Consider the following 21,930-nt stretch of genomic DNA (forward strand, 5'->3'; position numbering starts at 1 on the left):
CTAAGTATATTTAATGCAAATTCGTGGGATTTTATCACCCATAACTTCAAATGTTGTTCCTTGCTGTTTTAAGGTGTTTTTAAGTTGTTTTAGAGTGTTTTAGTATGTTTTGTTTTTATAACTCCGAAAATCACATAAAAATTTGAAAAACGTGTTTTAAAAAGCCTAAAAAGAGTGTTTTGAGTCGTTTTTGTGTGTTTGTGTCTTAGGATACCTTCCAACACAATGATAAGGATTTGGTTTGTAATTGCATGACTGTTAAAAAGAGTTATAAACATAGAGAAAAGTTTGATTTACTCTTGGTATATGCTTGGTTATGGTTATAATGTATGACTTCACATGCAATCATAAAAGAAAAAAAATTCGTTTTTGTAACATGCTTGAAGGAAGGAACTCAAACAAACGCTACAACCCTGAGAGACTTGAACCTATAACGTTCTTTGGAGAGTATAATCTGTGATTTCTTGTTTTCTAAAGTCGTTGCATGATCTCATTATTCTTTGCTTGGTTACTACTTAGAAGGCGTTTCATCATATAGTTCCAAATGCTAGAACTCATGCCCTTTTCATTCAAAGCATGTTATTGATTTGCATAACACATATTCAAGAAGAAGTTGTGTAGTGACCACCACCATAGCCAAATAAACTTACTTCCCATACTTCGTATTTGTTGTAAGTTTTAACCCCGTTGAGCCTTGTTTAGCTTTTATTCTTTGTTTTCCCATATTTCCCTTACCTAGCTTAGTGTAGGACTTTCCTATACCCTTGTTCTTAAAGTATAGTGAGCATGACTTAAATGAATTCCTTTTGAGTTACATTATGCAAGAAAATGAGTGTGGGGGAGTAAAAGTTTGTTCTTACGTTTATATGTATGTTTCGAGATTCAAAAGAAAAAGAAGAAGAAAAAAAAAAAAAAAAAAAAAAAAAAAAAAAAAAAAAAGGAGTGAAAATAAGTAAGAATGAACTCACGAGCGTTGATGGTTGAAGAAAGGGTCCAAAAAGTTGAATATGGCCCTAAGTTTTGTGTGACTTTCCCTTGGGTGTTCAAAGTTGATTTTTGCATTCTAAAGGGAATTCTAAGTGCCTAATTCAAATACTTTGCTCACTATTGCTTTAAGAATGTTTGTTTATCCTTCACCTTTCTTTGTTAGCCAAACACCTTTAGCCCCGTTACAACCCTTGACTTCTATCTTGAGTGTTATGTATTTCAATTGTGGAGTTTGAACTTGGTATGAGCTTATGGTGTCACTGGTTCTCGCGTCTAAGTAGTAGCATTCCATTCATGAGATCATATCTAAACATGCTTATTAACTCCAGAAAATGCTTTCCTTATTATAACATATGTGAGTGTTCGTCTACATGTTTACATCAATCTCTCACATATAACTAGTGTAGGGTGTGTAGTCAGAAAATCTGTGTGAAAATAGAGTGCATTCTAGTAAGGAATTGAGGAAATTCTCTAAAGGCGTGTTACTACTTTCGAAATGTGTTTTAAATGCTTAATTGTGAACTAGTATGTGGTGACTATGATTAAGAATGTACTTAACTGTAAAGATGGCTAAAAATCTATGGGACTAATGATTTTTAACTTGTCATGTGCATTGGAAATCTGAGACGATTGTTGGAAGGTGTAGGTTGTGTTTTGTTCGTTTTGTTTTGTTTTTGGTTTCTTTTGTTTTGTTTTGCTCGAGGACTAGCAAAAGCTAAGTGTGGGGGTATTTGATAGGAGCATATTCATGCGACTTAAATGGCTTGTTCTCGTGCATTTACGTTATGTTTCTTTAGTTATTTTAGTACTTTAAGCTATTTTCGTGTGTTTATAGATCCAAAGGGCTAAAGGAGCAAAAAGATGCATTTTGGAGACTTTTGGAGCACTTTTGGGCTAAGGATGGATAGCTTATGCTTGGAGCCAAAGTGTTGGACGAAATTGAAGACCTAATTGAAGACCAAAGTGTTGGAACCTTGTTCTCTTTAGTTTTAGGACATTTAAAACCTTTCCTAATCCCAATCATGCCATGCATAACACACATCCATTCTAACACATTGTCATTGCACATGCATTTCCTTCATTAGTTAATTCACATGCTCCATACTTATCATCACCACTCATTACTTATCACATATCATCACCACTTATCACTTATCATTCACCACTTATCATATCATACATTCATTTATCACTTATCATAATCATTCACTTATCACTTATCATATCATACATTCATTTATCACTTATCATAATCATTCACTTATCACTTAACATATCATACACTTATCACTTATCACTCATAATCACCTACAACATCCACCTACTTCACCTACAACATCCACCTAATTCACCTACAACATCCACCTACTTCACCTACAACATCCACCTACTTCACCTACAAATGACATAGCCATATGTTCCCTCCACTACTCCTATAAATACCCTTGCATTCATTCATTCAAGAACATCTCATTTTCATACACAACACACCACAAACACATCCCTTTCTCTCTTAGCCGTGAGTCTCCCTTAGAATCCAAAAACCATCTTTCCATTTCCACCACTCCTCATCCATTTCCATAATCCCCCAAACCTCACCTTAGACCTTGTGCTACAACAACGAGGAAGATAAGAGGGCCTAAACGTTCATACAATTCACGTTTGAGTTGTTGGAATGTTTACGCGTTTCTTTGATTTCAATGTTTAAATTCAATTCTCTTTGTTTTGTAATATGAGGAATGGAAGAGAAGAGTGCCTAAACGTTCATACAATTCAAGTTTGAGTTGTTGGAATGTTTAGGTGTTTCTTTGATTTCAAAGTTATGAGGAACTAAACCCTTTTTGGCTAGGGGTGATTTCAATACCATGATTATTTATGTGATATGAATTGATGAATTCCGGTTATGAACTCTTGATTCGTGAATGCAATTGGCTTAACTATTTGATGATTAACTTATTTGTGTTTGTTGATTGAGGGTCGACACTTAATTAGCATGCATGAATATGTGGCTAAAGTTTAAGAAGGTTTCACATAATCGTTACTAACTTATACTTGAAAGTAGTGAAGGTCGCTTGTCACGATCGCGTTAAGTTTAATTCTTAGCATGAGCAACATGATGTCATAGTTGCAAATGCTTTGTCAATGCTTATGGTTTTCATTATTCTTAATGATCTTCGATTGTATCTCTATTATGATGACATGTAGGGAACTTTTGAGAATGTTTTGGGTTGTCGAATGATGCCATCCAATCCAATAATATAAGGAAAATCTGAGGGTTAACTAGTGATGTCACGGTTAATTTGGGGCATTGTCGTTCATAATTCAATGAAGGAATAACTGGAAATTGATTCATATGCATAAATATCATGTGTAGAGAAAGAATCCTTAGCTAGCTTCCCATCCATTCATTTCCGTCAAATCCATATTTACAATTTGTTTTGTTTCCAAGTATTCATTTTAGTTTAAATTCGTCCAAATCCAATTCCCCCCTATTTCGTTGAAGTCTTAGTCTTAATCTTTCTTATTTTTAGTTTTGCTTTCTTCGAGCATTAAATAGTGTTTTATATTGTGTTTTTATGTTTTTAAGTCAATTTAGAAGGTTTTAGCAAGCCCTCCTAATCCCCGGTCTAGAACGATCCCTACTTATACTTATACTATAATTTGGCAAAAAGAGGGTTTAATTTGTGCGCGTATAAATCCCGCATCAATGATCATTGAGTTTACAAAAGCTTGCTGCCACTCTAGTTAGTAAGCTGTCATTCCAAGAAAAATGCAGAATTATAGAAATCCCAGGTACGAATAACTTGTACTTGATACTCTATAATTACATACACATTTATCATGAAACACTATGTTACTACCAGAATCACGATGTTGAGAACCAACAAACAATACGCTGATTCCTCAAAACAAACTGAAAATTACTTTCAGTACCAAAACTGTTTGAAATGACAAATTGAATTGATTATTAAAACAGTAATAATTCATAGCATTGTTCTGCAACTAGCTACTGACAGCAAAAGAGACAACCAAAATAAAAACAAGTTCAACACAGTCTTTAGAGTGCTTACTCCCACTCATTAACTGAATCAAATGACTCTCTTACTCCCATGTTAAAAACATGCCTCTTGAAGACTCCTACTGGTAAGGCCTTTGTCATTGGATAAGCAACCATCAAACTCGTGTTGATATACTCAACATCAATAGTCCCCTTCTTCACTTCATCTCTCACTTTTAGAAACCTAATGTCCATTAACCTACTCGCATAAGACCTCTTATTATACTTCGAAAAGAAGACTGTAGCTTTATTATCACAATAAAGTTTGAGAGGCCTTTCAATGTTGTCAATAATCACCAGTCCCTTCATCAATTTTTAAGCTAAATGGCTTGTTGAGTTGCTGCATAACACCCCATGTATTCAGCCTCCATCGTAGAAGATGCAATACTCTTTTGCTTTGAACTCTTCCACGAAACTGCCCTATTAGCTAGCAGAAAAATGTAACCATTAGTCGACCTCCTATCATCTATACATCCTGCAAAGTCAGAGTCGGAGAATGCCACCAACTCAATTCTATCCACATGACTATACATCAACATAAAATCCCTGGTTCTTTTTTTTTGGTAAAAATAAAATCCCTGGTTCTTTTAAGATACCTTTAGACCTTTTTAGCTGCAACCCAATGAGAAGCACCAGGATTTGATTGAAACCTACCGAATACACTCACTGCAAAGGCTAAATCCTGTCTTGTACATACCTATACGTAGATCAAGCTCCCTACTAGAGACACATATGGCTTGTCTTTCATTCCTTCTTTCTCCAAATCATTCTTGGGACACCGCTCGCAAGTCAACTTGTCTCCTTTTTCCAATAGATAGCTCTCCATTTGAACATTTGTCCATGTAAAATCGTTTAGTCACCCTATCAATATATTGTCTTTGTGAAAGACCAAGGGATCTCTTGGCATAATCGCTAATGATTTCTATCCCCAACACAAACCGAGCCTCTCCCAAGTCTTTCATATCGAAGTTCTGAGCTAACATGCCCTTGGTCGACTGTAACAAAACATATTTTAGCTCGCCATTAATATGTCGTCTACATACAATACCAAGAATATTACCTTGGTACCACAGACTTTAAAGTACACACACTCATCCAGTTTATTCTCTTGAAAACCTGACTTCTCCATCACACTATCAAACTTTTTGTTCCATTGCCTCGAAGCCTATTTCAGCCCATAAATCGACTTGTTCAGCTTACAAACCATTAATTTTTTTCTCCCTTTCAACAAATCCTGGTGGTTGGCTCATGTATATGTCTTCTTCAAGATCCCCATTAAGAAAGGCTGTTTTAACATCCATCTGATGAAGCTCTAAATTAAAATGAGCTGTGAGGGCTAGTATTATTCTCATGGAGTCTTTGGTTGAGACAGGAGAAAATGTCTCATTGTAATCGACTCCTTCTCTATGTGTAAAGTCTTTTGCCACTAGTCTCCCTTTATGTTTGTCAATATTACCCTCTGAGTCTCTCTTTGTTTTAAAGACACACTTGCAACCTACGAGTTTGTGAACCCCCGTCAGTTTTGGTACTAAGGTCCACACTCTATTCTTTTCCATAGACTATAATTCTTCATGCATGGCTTCATTCCATAACTTTGATCTTGTACTTGAGATTTCTTGATGATAGGATGTAGAATCATCATCATCCCCTATGTTATATTCTGCCTCATTAATATATACAAAATCTGGTAATGTAACAGCCTGCGAACTCGCTGTGACTTTCTGACTGGTGCCTAAATCGATGTAGTAGCCATGCCGTTTATGTGATCATCAATATTATCTTCCACGTCTACAATGTTTAGACCTTGCTCTTCATCATGGGGAATTTGGTGATCATTCGTCATTCCATCTACTTGCTGCTCAGGGAGACTATGTGTAGGAAATGTTTGTGGCTCGAAAGGAATGCACACGGCAATTGCTTACTGCTCAACCAACTCACTTTCTTGTGGTAGTTCTTCAAAATCTGATAATATTGAATGTGAAGGGCTGTCACCATCTCCATCCAAATGCTCGAGAAACTTAGCATTGTGTTTCTCCATAACTCTTGAATGATTGTTAGGGCAGTAAAACTTAAACCCTTTTGATCTTTCGGAGTATCCAATAAACCTACAACTTGTAGTTCTTGGATCAAGCTTCTTCTCCATTGGATTGTAGAATCTTGCCTCGGCTTTACATCCCCAAACATGAAAATGGTTGAAACTCCATTTTCGTACAGTCCATGTTTTAAATGGCACCAAGTTAACCGACTTGCTCGGCACTCGGTTCAAGATATATGTTGCGCTTTTCAATGCCTCTCCCCAGAGAAAAATAGGAAGATGTGAGTGTGCAAACATAGACCTTATCATATCCTTGAGAGTTTTCTTTCTACCACCCCATTCTGTTGAGGGGTCCCTGGAGTGGTATATTGTGCTACGATGCCATTTTGTTCAAGATAAGTTGCATAAGGCCCCTTGTGTTGTCCAACCTCAGTGTACATGTCCAAAATACTCAGCACCTCTATCGGATCTCACAATTTTAATTTTTTTTCAATTTGTTTTTCGACCTCTAAATGAAAAGATTTAAAACACTCCAAAGCTTCAGATTTTTCCGAGATGAGATAAACATATGCATAACTTGAAAAATCATCAATAAAGGATATGAAATAAGATTTTCCACAAATGGTTTTTTGGAAAAGGTCCACATATGTCAGTTTGTATGATTTCTAGCAGGGATTTACTACAATTTGATCCTAATTTTCTAGTGTTGGTGAGTTTTCCTTTAAAACAATCGACACATTCTTTGAAATCACTAAAATCAAGTTGTGGCAACATGTTTTGTTTTGACAAGGTGATGATTCTTTCTTTAGATATGTGTCCCAACCTTTAATGCCCAAGCATTGAGGATTTTCAGAAGTGGACGATAATTTTGAACCAACAACTTGAACACTAAAGCATTCATTTTTATATGAACAGTTTAGTTGCCACATATCAATTTCAAGATAAGTTTTCCTAAGCAATTTATTAATATCATTCAAATGGTAAAACGTCACACAATGATTGTCAACAACAAAGATAAAACCTGACTTAACTAGCTTAGATGCAAAAATCAAATTCCTTCTCATGGAAGGTACATAAAGTACTTGACTCAATTCTAAAACAAAACCAGAAGAAAGGACTAATTCGACTCTCCCTATGGATTCAATAGCAACTTTGCTCCCATTTCCTACATAGACATTGTAGACTTCATTGTTTATCTCCCTTGTTTTTGAGAATCCTTGCAAGGAATTAGTTATATGAATGGAGCACCCAGTGTCAAACCACCAACTTTGAGGGGGAATTAAAACTAAATTTGACTCAACACATACAAAAACATTTATGATTTTACCCTTAGTGAGAAGCCAATTCTGAATCCATTGCAATTCTTTCTTAAGTGACCTGTCTCTTTGCAAAAATAACATTCTTTTTCTTTCTCAATCTCAGCATTAACAGGCTTAATTTTGTGAGATCCTTTAAAGGGTTAGTACTTTTAAATGAAGAAAAGTTTCCTTTCTTCTTCTTCTTACCAATAGGTATGGTTGAACCAAAAGTAGAGTCTCTTTTGTGTTTTTCAGCTTGCACAAAATTCACATCCACAGTCTTGTCTTTTTTGTGCCGATCCTCTTCTTGAGCACACATGGAAATCAGTTCATCGATACCCCATGTATCCTTTTGAGTGTTGTATGAGACTTTGAGCTAACCATATTTAGGAGGTAAGGAATTTAAAGCCATGTGGACTAAAAATTGGTCAGTCATAGGTACCTCAAGATCCTTTAGTTTCTGGGCAAGATCGACCATCTTCAATATGTGCTCTGATACCACATGTAAGAATTAATATGCACACACAAGCCATCAACATAATCAACGTAGTGATAAGATTACATCCACGAACAACCTCAGTACATAACCTTATATGCAATTTGCAAAAGCGACTTACCTGATGTTGCAGCCATTGAATGAACAAGTGAATCAGTCTTCTACTTCCAGCACACAGCGATGACCTCTACTAGTAAATAGGGTTTAGTTCTCAAGAGTCTTTTTGTGTGGAAGCAGGGACTTCTTCAATATGTATATACATACCAAATTATCCTCTTAGAGTTCCACTAATACCGGCCTATTATCAGTAGCAGTGATAAACTCTATCCTCGTAACAAATTCAAGTCCCATTGTGATTCTTATCTCTCAGTAAATACTTGATAAGTATTCCCTTTAGATTGGATGCACAATAATTAAATTCCACAACTCCTATTATATCAAGGATCTCAGATTCCTTCAACCACACAACTCGCATAATGAGTTTACGTGTAATTCAAGAAATCTAGTTGTTATCTCATTGTCATTCACATGTAGTCTAACAAGAGCAACTCACGACCTGCTTTATTGCTGCTCTCAAACAACTCTCTTTATTTTAGTTTTGGCTTTCTACAGCATGCATTTTTTTTCATTTATCTTGGAAGGTTATAGAAGTAACCTCTCCGCCCATAAAAGCATCATTACTTAGGTCATCTCCAACCGAATGAGCTAAGTATAGTCCTATCCAAAATTATAATCCAGCAGAAAATTATTTTAAATGAACAGTATCATGTTATATTTATATACCATCTCCAACTAAAAGGGACTAAACATAGCCCATCAATGATTTATTATTCTTAAGTTTGTTCTTTAACTTATTGGTTAATTGAATTAACCAACCATATTAAAATCAGGTTATTCGGACATATTTTGAGTGTCACTTGTCACTAAATGAATACGCCTCCGGATTTCTTATCTTTATATAATTTCAATATTTTCTCAGATAAGATTTCAAGTAACACGTGTTGTTAAATGAGTAATTATTCATATTTCTTATCTTTATGTAATCTTACTAATTTTTGGGCTACGATTTTTGAGTGACACGTGTCGATATGTAGTTTGTCTATTTGGTATTGTTACATATTTTATTAAATGTTTTAATATTACTTGCATGTTAAAATGAGGTAAGATAGTATGTAAAGGTGAAAAGATGTGAGAAATGGTGTAGAAATGTCATAGGTATTTTTAAACATTATTTAAAAAAATCCAACGACTAGATTACATCAGCTAGTCATTGCATGCTAATGTCAGCGAGTTCGAGGATGGCAAATGGTCCTAAGAATCGAGGTTAGAGGGTGGCCGAAATTAGCTAGCCTGTTAGCCTTGTGGCCAACTTTTGGCCTGGTGGGTTCCACACATTTTTGGCCTAGCCCTCCATTGAAGATGGGTGTTTTTTTTATCAAAATAGGCTTCTTCTTTTTTAGTACATTGATATTTTTATACTAAGAGGAGGGGGAGTTCAGCTAAGCCACAGAATGGCAGTCTAATTTAGTATTAAATTCGCCATCCACGAAATTCACGAAATTCAAACCTAAGACTTCTTACTTCCAAGTGAAGAGGAATACCATTAGACCATAGTATTGACTGGCTAGGCCACTTTTTAGCATATAGCCTTTTAGCCATTTCCATTAAAGATGACCTTGGACTTTTGTTAGGGAAATATTAAGTAAAAATATCTAGATACTTAGCTAAACTTGAACACACGCTACACACCAATACTAACACCCATCTTGGATGATTTAAACTTGAGTAAGTCTCAAACTAATATCCTAAACATTCATCAATTTGTTTAACGACAATGACCTTACCTCTCATCAATATTTTCAAGCTAATCCCTAAAATTTATCCAAGCCAATCTAGTGTATCAAACTGTGAGACCCTAAAATTTAGTACGCTTAGAAAGTGTTGTCACGTTTACGGGACAATTGTGGAGTTTTTTCGGATTTGACGGTTTGTAGTTGGTTTTTAAATTGGTGAGAAATTAAATAATTTTTCTTGAGGTCAAGGACTATTTTTTTTAAGTGATAAAACGAAAACGGATAAGATTACAAGTTCATAGCATCTTTTAAATTACTTTTCGTACTCAGAATGAATTTTTAATGGAATCTTGGAAGACCACATGACAGCCAACGTGTGGCTGACTTGTCACGTGACAGCTGCTATGGTGGTGTGTCAACACATGGTCATGCATGTAAGGACTGAAAGAAAAGTGAAAATAAAAGGAAGTGAGAAAACAAAAGTAAGAGAGAAGGGAACGAAAGCAGTGTCTGTTTACTAGTTTCGTTTTCTCCATCACTCACACGCATTCTACATGTTCCTTTTTACATTTGGATTCAGACACTGCAATTCTATTTGTTTCCTGGTTCTGTTTTTTACTTTTGGATTCAGACACTACATTGTAGTGTCCGTTCCGTAGTTCTGTTTTTTCCATCACTCACACGTCTCATACGCTTCACGTCTTATGCAACTCCTGATTTTTACATTTAGGTTCCAACTCTGTAATACAATGTCCATTTTCTACTTTGTTTTTTATATTTGGATTCAGACACTGCAATGCAGTGTCCGTTTCATGGTTACGTTTTTTTTTTTTTTTCAAGTTGAACAAACTATTCTAAACAAAGGGCAAGAGAGAGTGATAGAATATACATGTTCTAACAATTTATAGGATTCAGATCCTCTTTGGATCAGTTCCATGGGGATAAAAATCCAACAGCCAAAATCTCTTCCTCTTACGCTCTTTCTTCTTCTTCATCTTTGAGATTTCTCTCTCTACTGTAACTTTATTTCTCTCACTCTCTCTAAAATTCTTCCATAGTTATGAAAAATATCTCTGCAACCAAAAGACACTGGCTTGCACGACCCCTTTCTTTGTTGTTTCATTAAGATCAAATGAGATTTTAGGGTCGAGGGACCTGCAATTAAGAGATGTAGCAGTGGTAGGGCTGATTTGGGGGATGGTAAGGTTAGGGACCTGCAATTGGGGTTTGTGGGTTAGGTGAGTTGTGGCAATGTTGAGGATGATTTGAGGTAGGGTTGAATTTGGTTTGTAATCTAGGGGCTGGTGGTTCGAGGTTGGAAGCTTCTAAGTGAGGGAGAAAGAGAAGAGTTGAGGGGAAGACAGGAAAGAGAAGAGATTTTGGCCATTGGATTTGTGTCAATTGATGAGATCCATCGTTTCAGAGGATCCCCACAAAATTAATCCTGAGAATCTAAATCCCTATGCCTATATGACATTTATAGAGAGAGAAAGAGAGAAGGATAAAAAAAGTCAAATTCTAACTATTTTTAATGACTTAAAGCTTATATAGCATTCATCATTGACCTATGCCTAATTGTGACAACCCATTCCAAATTTTACGTTTTTATTTTATTTTAAAAGCGTGAATTTACGAAATTTCCCTAGAGGCAAGGACTTTGACTTCCGTTGACCATCGACTTGAGAGATGTGGGACTTATTCTTTTAGCATATCCTCGTAGTACTCATTGGTACGAACGTATAGGCGAAAGCCGTTTGCGAGTCCGGATTATAACGGTATAGTTACGGACGTTCGAAATTGGTTATTTAAGGTTTAGTGTTTATTTAAATTAAATCCCCACTTTGTGGGGGAAGCCCAATCAGAAATGGAGGAAAGAAAGAAAAAAAATAAAAATAAAAAAAAAGAAGAAAATGAAGTGGTTCCCGTCCACCCGCACCCACCGCAGGTCCATTTTCCAAGGCCGATTCTGGCCAACTCCGGTGGAGTTTTTCGATGCCACCACCATCATCTTGAAGCTCACATTCCCCTCTACAAAATCCACCCAAGAACCACCTTGATTAACCATGGTATGGGGGCGGTTTGAGGCCACGAAGGTTGATGAAAATCAATGGTGCTCCGGCCACCCTTTTCGATTTTCCGTCAAATCGGCAAAGCGATAGCCAATGCCACCACTTGGGCTTTGTAGCCCATCATCCCAGGAGCAAAACCCAACCAACCTTGACCCCGTTGGACCATTGTAGACGACGAATCGATGTCGGGAAGTTTTAGGCACCCACCGGCTTTGTGGGAAAAATTGACCATCTTCTGTCCACTTTTGGACTTCGTGACAGGTATGAAAGTTGCTCCACTCACTGAGATCTTCATTTGTGTGAAGTTTGAGAATTTTTGAAAATAGTTGGATTTTCCGGCGAGTCGGGGCGGCCGACCGCCACCCGGGGTGGCTAGGCTATGTCAAATGTCTTGAATTCAGTTTTTTCATTTGAATGACGTAGGTTGATAGTTGGAACCTATATTCGTTACGTTACGTTACTTGATAAAAATGTGAATCGATGATCCGACCGTTGGATCGTCACCAAAATTGGATACATTATAATACGTAATATTTAAAGATCAGAGGAATTTATGGATCGGGAATCCGACTTACGGATCTTCCTGAATTGGATTTGTAAGTTAGTAAAATAAATGTTCACGGCCACTTGTTTTAGGCAATTGGCGGAGATCTGACCGTTGGATAGTAATGAAATTTTAATATGTTATTCTAGAAACATATTGCGGATCGTTGGGAGTTGCGGATTGGAAATCTGATATGCGGATCTTTCGGGTCAAGTTATACAAGGTTGTAAACCTTACCGTCAATCTTTGATCGACGGTTGACTTGTGGTCAATGGGTCTCAAACTATTTTAGAATGTCGTTGAGGTTGTGTTTTATGTGAATTACGTATTCTTCGGATAAGAGTTCTGAGATGTGATTTGATAATTGGTCACAGGGACCAATCATTCAGGATGCCTCGATGTGTGCGCTAGAGAATCATAGCGTGGACTCCAGGTGAGTGGATCTTTTCCTTTTTATCGTACATATTGTTGAGAGTTCTATCGACACTTTTAAATTGATTAGGTATATTACCTTCGTATAATTATTGTGAATGCTTGAAGTAACTATATGAACTACGAATGGCTTGATCCCTATCTAGGGTACGTAGGTAGTCTAACGAGACGTTAGATGTAGCCATAAAATATTTGAGACAAAAGCCTTGCTTGGGAAATTGAGTAATGCGAAGGAAATTGGTAAAGGCAAGTTTTAGTTTTATGAATTAGTTTGCTAAATTAGTGTTAATTGGGTTGTCATGGATAATTATCCCTGAAAATAAGTAGTTTGGGAGTAGGGCGTTATTGATTGTACACTTCTCACTGTATTGTTTATAATTGAAAATGCTACGACATGGTTGAGTAATAGATTGCATCATGGTATATCCATATGTATATTACTTGCATATAATTATTGGGAATGCTTTCAAGTGCTAAGGTGAACTCAGGACACCCAGGTAAGTTCAGGTGAGTTTATGATATTAGTTGAATCGATTAAGTTATAGCATGACTACAGTTATGTGTTAGGCAACTTCGATATTGTCATACTGGTTGCCATTAGTTCCATATGTTATATTGAGATGCATTGAGAGCTCATAAACCTGCACCCCGGTGTTAGTGCTCCCGCCCGTGGCCAGGGCACAGTCCTTCACGTGATGTTCACCTCCCGCACCTTACGCTCACCTTGGATTCAAGGTAGGTGCACAGTCCTGTCGTACAGACCACTTTAGGTGGTTCCGACTCATAGGTGACCCACGATTATTCGCCCAGTCTTCACGTGATCGTAGCACTTGAGCGTATTTATTTACACCCAGTCCTGTCGTACTGACCATTTTAGGTGGTTCCGACTCGTGTGCAGGTATACTTATTGAGCTATTGGCTAGCCAGGATTGATGAGATATGGATAAGTCGTACAGGTCACTATAGGTGACTCCGACTTATATGCTAGCCATGATTGATGAGATATGGATAAGTCGTACATGTCACTATGGGTGACTCCGACTTATATGCTAGCCAGGATTGATGAGATATGGATAAGTCGTACAGGTCACTATAGGTGACTCCGACTTATATGCTAGTCATGATTGATGAGACATGGATAAGTTGTACATGTCATTTTAGATGACTCTGACTGATATATCACTTTGTATTGATTTAGTTCATTTGGCCTACCTATTAATGTATGGTGGAGTTGATGGCAAACCATGGTTTTGGTCATTTCTGAGTATGGTTTGGATATATGTATATATGTTGTACTGTCTTATGGAAAACGATACGGGTTTTACATTTAGGGGCATTACTTTTAGAGAGGTAATAACTTTGGGAAGCTTGGTTTTATTGCTTACTCACACCTTCTGTTTGGTGCCCTCCAGGTTTTAGCTGCTGAGTTTGTATCGACAAGAATCTGTGGCGAATCTTAGTATTGATGGATATTTCTGAGGGTATGATTCTTACCCACACTACTGTACCTTACTTATGCTCTGACATCGCGTGTGAAATGGGTTCGCTCCCACTCGTAGCGCACTCTGGTACTTAGACACTTTTAGATTCAAATTTATTCACTTTTTATACACTATCACATTTTATGGCTTCGTCACCTTCCAGGTGTCGTCCAGCACAGCTCGATTCAGGGTCCAAGTGGACTTTCTAGGTCGGGGTGTGTCACTAACTAACAAAAATATATCATTGATAGTCCAAAACAAAAATATATCATTGATATATGGCTTAATAATAATTTTTTATTGACTTTTAACTAAATTACCTATAAATATTAGAGGGAAAATTAGAATCCCCATCACTTTTTTAATACTCTTTAGATTAAACATTGGGTCTAATACAAAATATGATTAGGAAGCCTAAACAATAGCCATGTCATCATTTTTATATTTATTTAGATTACAAGTCATTATTGTGTTTTTTTAATTTAATATATTAATTATTAAATTTCATATATATCCTTTTATGTAGATATATTTATGTACATGCCTATTCTTTAGGAAGCCGGTTCTCCCACATTTTTTTAATTCAATCCCATCTATGAAAGTCTCTTTCATGTGAAACAAAACCTGCCATTGGATGTGTTGCCCTTGTGAGGAGCAAAACGAAAATCTATTGACCTCGGTTATGCTAAACATTTGATATCACATACCAAGCCTTCCATCAAACCCTCACATTCTTTTCTTTTCTTTTCTTTTTTTCAAAATCAAAGCCTCCGAACAGAGAACCACATTTCTTAGTTGGCCTACTATATATATCGATACTAGCCTAATGGTGTCGTCCATTTCTAGCTTTTAGTCTAATTTCTTTGTATAATCTCGTTTTGATAAGAGCTAATGACCAGTGAGTATAACTTTGCCCCTATGCAATTAACTTTACATACCAAACAACTTGAATGATCTAAGTTAACATTATATCATGAACCAAACGTTTATTATGAGTTAGTGTAACATTAAGTAACGTACCAAACTCCTGGTACATTACAAATACACTGGATAACGTTTTTTTTCACACAAATATGTTTCAAAAATAAAAAAACTTTACGTACCAAATGCCTAGAATGATCGAATTTAATATTATATCATGAACCAAAAGATCATTATGATTCAGTGTAACATTAAGCAACGTACCAAGCTCCTCTTACATTACTAACACACTGTACAACGTTTTTCTAGACAAATACGTTTCAAAAATTACTGAAACTTTTACATACCAAATGCCTGGAATGATCTAATAATATTATATCATGAACCAAACGATCATTATGAGTCTGTGTAACATTAAGTAACGTACCAAACTCTTGGTAAATTACAAACACACACTGTATAATATTTTTCCAGATAGATAAGTTTCAAAAATAAAAAAAACTTTACGTACCATACGCCTTGAATGATCTAATTTAACATTCTATCATGAACCAAATTATCAATATGAGTCAGTGTAACATTAAGCAACGTACCAAACTCCTGGTACATTACAAACACACACTGTATAATGTTTTTCCAAACAAATACGTTTCAAAAATAAAAACTTTATGTACCAAACGATCAATATGAGTCAGCATAACATTAAATGACATACCAAACTCTTGGTACATTACAAAGTTGCAGTCCAATAATGTACCAAATTAAAAATGTTAACTGGTACATTACAAAGTTGTAGTCCAATATGAGTCAGCATAACATTAATAATGTACTAATCATAGCCTTGCTCAGGACCCTCAACTTCTTATACTAGCTACGTACGTTGCGGTGTAACTCCTAGCAAGTTGGATAGATCTGAGATCCAACCGAAGCTCTGTATGGGATTCTTAATTCGATTAATACTAAAACCCAAATTAACAATTTGGTTAATACACAACATGCATCAACCCTAAGGTGTGAATCATGTTTCTTAACTCGATAATAGCTTTAGTTATACCTAGATTAATCAAGTTTTCATCTTTTATTTGTTCTCGTTTAATCAAAACCCTTGACTTTGAAAGACAATCAAAATCAATGCACCCAACTGATGATTGAATTAAAATTAGTAACTGGAACCTGAATACCAACATCGACCTCGGTACGAAAAGAAGGCTTCTTAAACTTATGGTACATTCATAGGAAGGAAGTGCCGCTGGAAAATAAAATTCACTAGAAAAATAACATTATAAATATCCATAAATGCAAATCCTTCTGATATTCAACAAGTATTCTACTCGAATTAAAACTCTAAGACATAGTTAGCAAGAATCTAGGAAACTTGCGTGCATTTTGGGGTGACGAAACTGGATACGACAAAGAGATATGTTAAAGGCTATGGCAAAATATGTAATTTAGGTACATTACAATGGGTTAATTAAAATACACATAGAACCAAAATTGTAGGAGAATGTTTAATCAAATTGTTAAATTGAACAGATGTTTAATCTAAGAAGCCTAAAAATGAGGGGTCTATATCAAAACGTCCCAATTTTAGGTGGTCGCACTAAGACCCTTTAGCGAACCTGTTAGTCCATGCAAGTCCCACTTAGTCTCATTAGTTAGTCCTTGCGGGAAACAAACATGGTACTTCACTAACACTTAATATAGTCTACTCCAATAAAAGCTAGTGAGGGCAAGAAAAGGCACCTTGATAATGTCATCTCTCACTCAAACACCCAAATCAAATTTCTATCGTAAATTTTTTTATGTACTTCACCAAATTCAAATTAAAATTTACAATCTAAGGTAGGAATTTCTTAGTTTGCTACAAATTTAGAAATGTTGCCATATTTTTCAGAAATTGAGGGGTATAACTGTAAGTTTGGGGTATTCAGAAATTCAATTGCACTGAAACTTGCTATTTGTCCAGCAAGGCACGTATAATTGTGAGATTTCTTTGAGGACCTAAGTAAATTCATAGCGTCTAAAGGTCCTAATTGTGTTAAAGGGATGTTAAACAGTAACAAAGGAATCCTAATGTTTTGAGATAAAGGATAAAGTTCGTGGTTGCTATAGAGGGATTACATAGTAAATTACTTGTTTTATGCGACTAGGAATTCCAAATTTTTCGGAGGTAAGGCTTAACGATGGTGCATTGTGACATGGCGATGATATTTGATCATATTGGTTGATCAATGTGATTGAATGTTAATATTGTTAATCTTTGGTTCATTGAAATGTTCTTGTTTATTACAGAATTTTCGTTGGAAGAATTGTGATATTTGTGAAATATGAAATGGCTTATTGGTGATCCACTCATGTTGGGAGTTAGGATTGGAACTTCGGTATTTAGAAAGGAACTGAGGATAGTGGAAAAGATCTTTTGTGTTGCTAAGTTTAACTCAGGTACCAGATCTCAAGTCAACCCAAAGTACACATGGATTTATCAGAATTTGGGACTTTCTACCAAGTTAAGCAAGATGTCTAACAAAAAAAGGAAGTTAGGATGACTATGCTACGGGGGTTAGTTTGGATAATGGAACATTCGAACCAACATTGGAATGGTAAAATGCACGGTATGGGGCGTGCAAGTCCATGTGTTTTATTATATGAATTACGGGAACAGACGAAGAGTTTGCATTAAATTCATGCATTGCTTTTAATAATGTGCTGATATTTGGTTATATGATTACATGACAGTTAATTTAGTTTAGTCAATTTACTGTAGTTAGGTAATGTCTCTACTGAGTTGTTGAAACTTAACCCTTTATTATTATGCAGGTTTTCAAACTGAACAATCAAGAGGGTGGGCATGATGAGATTGAATTAGATGTGAGGTTAGAAGATTAATTTATTTGTTTTCTTTGTAGTCATGTAAATAATTCTTGAGTTTCTTTTCATAAGAGGAATTTATTTTTTTCCTTGTTTCGGTTTCTTTTTATTCTATGTAAATTTTTATTTTTGCCTCACGTTCCGAATTCAGGACTTTTCACTGACCTTGGGTCCAAGACGTGTCACAGACGCACCCTAAGTTTAACGATTGGGAACAATGATGTGTGTACTATATTGAAAGCATAAGCGCAGTGCAATAATCTCTATTTTATTAGGCTTGACAGATAAACAAAAAAAGCAATTAATGGTAGTAGAGTTGAATGAGAAGTGAGAAACATACTTGCTTGATCTCTTCCGAAGATCGCTATCTTCTCGAACAGTTCCCATCTTTCCTTATCATTTAGTGGACGAGATTTATGAACGAAACCATTTTCTCCAGCACTTTTAGCAACGTCCATCATGCGAGTGGTGAGTAATATATGACTTTTTGTTTCCTCACCTATTGGAAATCCAGGTTTTAAAAGAGTTCCATGCATCATGAGTCCAAATGTCATCAAGAACCACCAAACATTTCTTTTCTTTTTGGATGATAGAAAGCTTTTCTGCTATTTAATCCTTCTTCATTTTCGAAATTTCTTATATTTCCTCTTCTTTGGTGGCACGAGTAAGCTTGACCAAAATATCTTCCATAACCTCTTTTCCTTGACATTGTTGTGACACACAAACCCAAGCAAAACAATTGAAGTGACACTTCACAGCTTCATTGTGATCATAAACTTGTTTTGCAAGAGTGGTCTTTCCTGAACTATCCATTCCCCAAATAGATATAAGGGTTATTATACAAAATGGTTGCATGATCAATAGAAATGGTCCATGAGATTGAAAATCAATAGAAATGGTCTCTGAGATTGTCCACCATCCATGATTTTGGTCCTTCCGTTAAAAACGATTTTGGGCAATTTTCAAAGCTTTGTAACTCAACCGTTTCTTAACCAAATTCGACCAATAATATATCAAAATACATATAGGAAAGTGTAGAAAAAGATTATACCTATTTTGAAGCCCAATAGTTGCTGGAGATGGCTGGAAAATAGCCTGAAAGGTGACTGGTGCACAGGAAAACTGAAAAGCTCGCCGAAAACTGGGTAAACTTTAAACATTCATAACTTCTTCAATACTCAACCAAATCGAGTAATTCAAAAACCAAAATAATACTTCTTGACGATACGAAGAGAATGGTATCTTTTTCGAAGGCTAACTCGCCGTGGTTTGGTCGGACAACGGCTCGAAAGTGGCTAACCATTTTCGAGTTAGCCACTTTTGAGCAGTTTTCCGGCCAAAACACGGCGATTTATCAGTAAAGATTTTTGTTTTGAACAAGATTTATCAGTAAAGAAAGATGCCATTCTCTTCGTCTCATTGAGAAGTATGATTTTTGTTTTGAATCACTTGATTTCATCGAGTATTGAAGAAGTTATGAATGTTTAAAGTTTACCCAGTTTCCAACGAGTTTTCCAGTTTTCCCGCGGACCAGTCACCTTTCATGCTATTTTTCAGATATCTCCGCCAGGTATAATCTTGTTCTGCACTTTCTTATCTTTATTTTGATATATTATGGGTCGAATTTGGTTAAGAATCGATTGAGTTACGAAGCTTTGAAAATTGCCCAAAGAGTTTTTGACGGAAGGACCAAAATCATGGATGGTGAACAATCTCAGAGACCATTTCTATTGATTTTCAATCTTAGAAACCATTTCTATTGATCATGCAAATCTCAGGAACCATTTTGGATAATAACCCGAGATACACCTTGGGGGCATTTTACTTCTTTCACCAACTGCGTGACTAGTATCTCTATGTCCTTCTCTAACCCGACAACATCACGTTCAATGACATGAGGATAAGTTTGCCTCTGTTCCTTTTGCCTCTCGAAAGAAGTGGCACCTCCATATTGTGTACCCGTTATTTGCTGGATGTTATAACCTTGAAAAGTTGACCTCAATTTGGAAAGTTAGGCCATAATACTCTCAATTTATGAGCCGATCTTGTGACGATTAACGACTTCGTTAGGGATGCAAGCAAACCTTCTCAGAACAAGCTTCACACTTCCTCCCCTTTTGAGAGCCACTTTCAAGGCAAAAGATTCAACGACATCCTCCAAATCATAAGCAGCATCTCTCCTTGTTTTGTATCTGTATCTTTGAGGAAGCTCTGCATCAAAAGTAGCTCGATCTGTGCATGCTCAATTTGATCGCCGACTCCACTCAAGAGCTTCACTTTCTCCACGAGAACGCCTTTGAGCCCTTCGATTACCATTGAAACTACCGTCTCAGCCATATTACCATTCTACACTCCATCACTAACAGTCAACTATTCATCATTTTGTACATTTCTATGTCCTATCTAATATTTCTTTCTTTTTTGTCCATTTATAAACCAAAAGCTTACAAAGCCTGAAATTCTTCAACTCCGTACTACCCATTTTATTTTATTTTATTTTCGCGAATTAACCACTCAAACTATATTTTTAAAGTGAATGGTACACCTTATTAATTTTCATAAGTAATACAATCAAATACGCTATTTTAGTATGATTATACCTCCTCCATAAATTTTGGAAAAAAATTATGTACAAACAATACAAGCCTCGCACAAGAGTCTGTTTCATTGACATTTTTCGTCATTTCAAGACTTAGTGACAACCTCAAAGGTAAAATTTGCATGTACAAATAACTTCAATGCAAATAAGTGTGCGGATGAGCAGTAGCTAATGTAATCTTACCCCAAGTCTCTGTTGCGTCGCTTGCTAGGAGGAAGTTGTGGTTGGGATCTTTGATTCGACGTCTACCAATTTCCCTCGTCCTCATTCTCTCTCGGAATGGCTTACCTTGGCCGCAGCTTGTCCCTCAATTTTAGCTATTGGCTGAGGAGTTGAATTAGGTTTTTTGATCATTTTGGGGCTGTTCTTAATTTGTTTGATCAGTCTCTGTGTTTTGTTCATTTTGGTAAGCTTTCATGTATGAGTAATGCCAAGTAAAACAACTTTTTTAAGTGAATTTCCAATAAAAACTAAAAAAATAGTATACATTCGCATTAAAAATAAAATCTTGGTTAGTTGTCACGTATGTGCAAAATTCCCAATCGAATTTTATTACAAAGAAGAAGAAGAAATTTTTAGATATTTTGGAAAGATCGATCATGACATCCATGCTTTTTGCAAAGATGAAAGCTGCAAAAGCCTATTCTTTCATCTTTCTATATTGTGAGCATTTTTTCTCACCGTCCTAAATTTTGGTGTATGATCACCATATATATAATCATCTGTCATGTGTCATTTCACTTAATTTTGGTTTGTTTTTTTGTAATGGGAAAGTAACATCTAATGTGAAAGTTAACTAAAGTTAGTTTGCATGAAAAGTCACAATATTAAAAACACTTTACATCAAAATAAAAAAGAAAAGAAAACAAGTAGTGAATTAACTTGATAGCTAGAGTTTTTTTTTTTTTTTTTTCTCCGAAACGGTGCGTTTTGTATTTAAACTCTTCCTCTCTTTTTACAAAAAATTAGCGTAGAATGAATTTCGTTTGTTATAAAAAAGACACAAAACAAAAATTATACAACAATGTCTTTGAATAAACTTTTCAACCAAACCAAAAACAAAATTCTTTTGGTGGGTTTTTCTTGATCTCTTCTCCATAATTTTATATTTTCCCAATTGGCTACAATTTCTTATTTACTTCCTTTTCCTTCAAGCCCTTCACCCACCACCGTGCTATTGAAATTTGATTCAACGGCTACTTTAAAAGTTATAATAACTTCAACCGTTGGATCAAATTTTAACGATACATATCTCTTGATTTGATGGATTAGGAGGAAAAGATCCAGAGATGATCCCTTTCCCTTACAAATCACCACACCCAGTCAACCTTAATCCCCCTTGGTCACCT

The 21,930-nt window shown here is 35.9% G+C and overlaps 1 pseudogene; it reads right to left on the minus strand.

Moving 5' to 3' along the window:
* The window catches only part of LOC125473800, a 58,845-nt pseudogene that overhangs the window by 8,546 nt on the left and 28,369 nt on the right, over positions 1-21,930 (minus strand).

The sequence above is a fragment of a genome, unplaced genomic scaffold (genome assembly GCF_019419815.1).
Source record: "Pyrus x bretschneideri cultivar Hongxiangsu unplaced genomic scaffold, Pyrus_bretschneideri_v1 Contig97, whole genome shotgun sequence".
In the NCBI taxonomy this organism is placed as follows: Eukaryota; Viridiplantae; Streptophyta; class Magnoliopsida; order Rosales; family Rosaceae; genus Pyrus; species Pyrus x bretschneideri.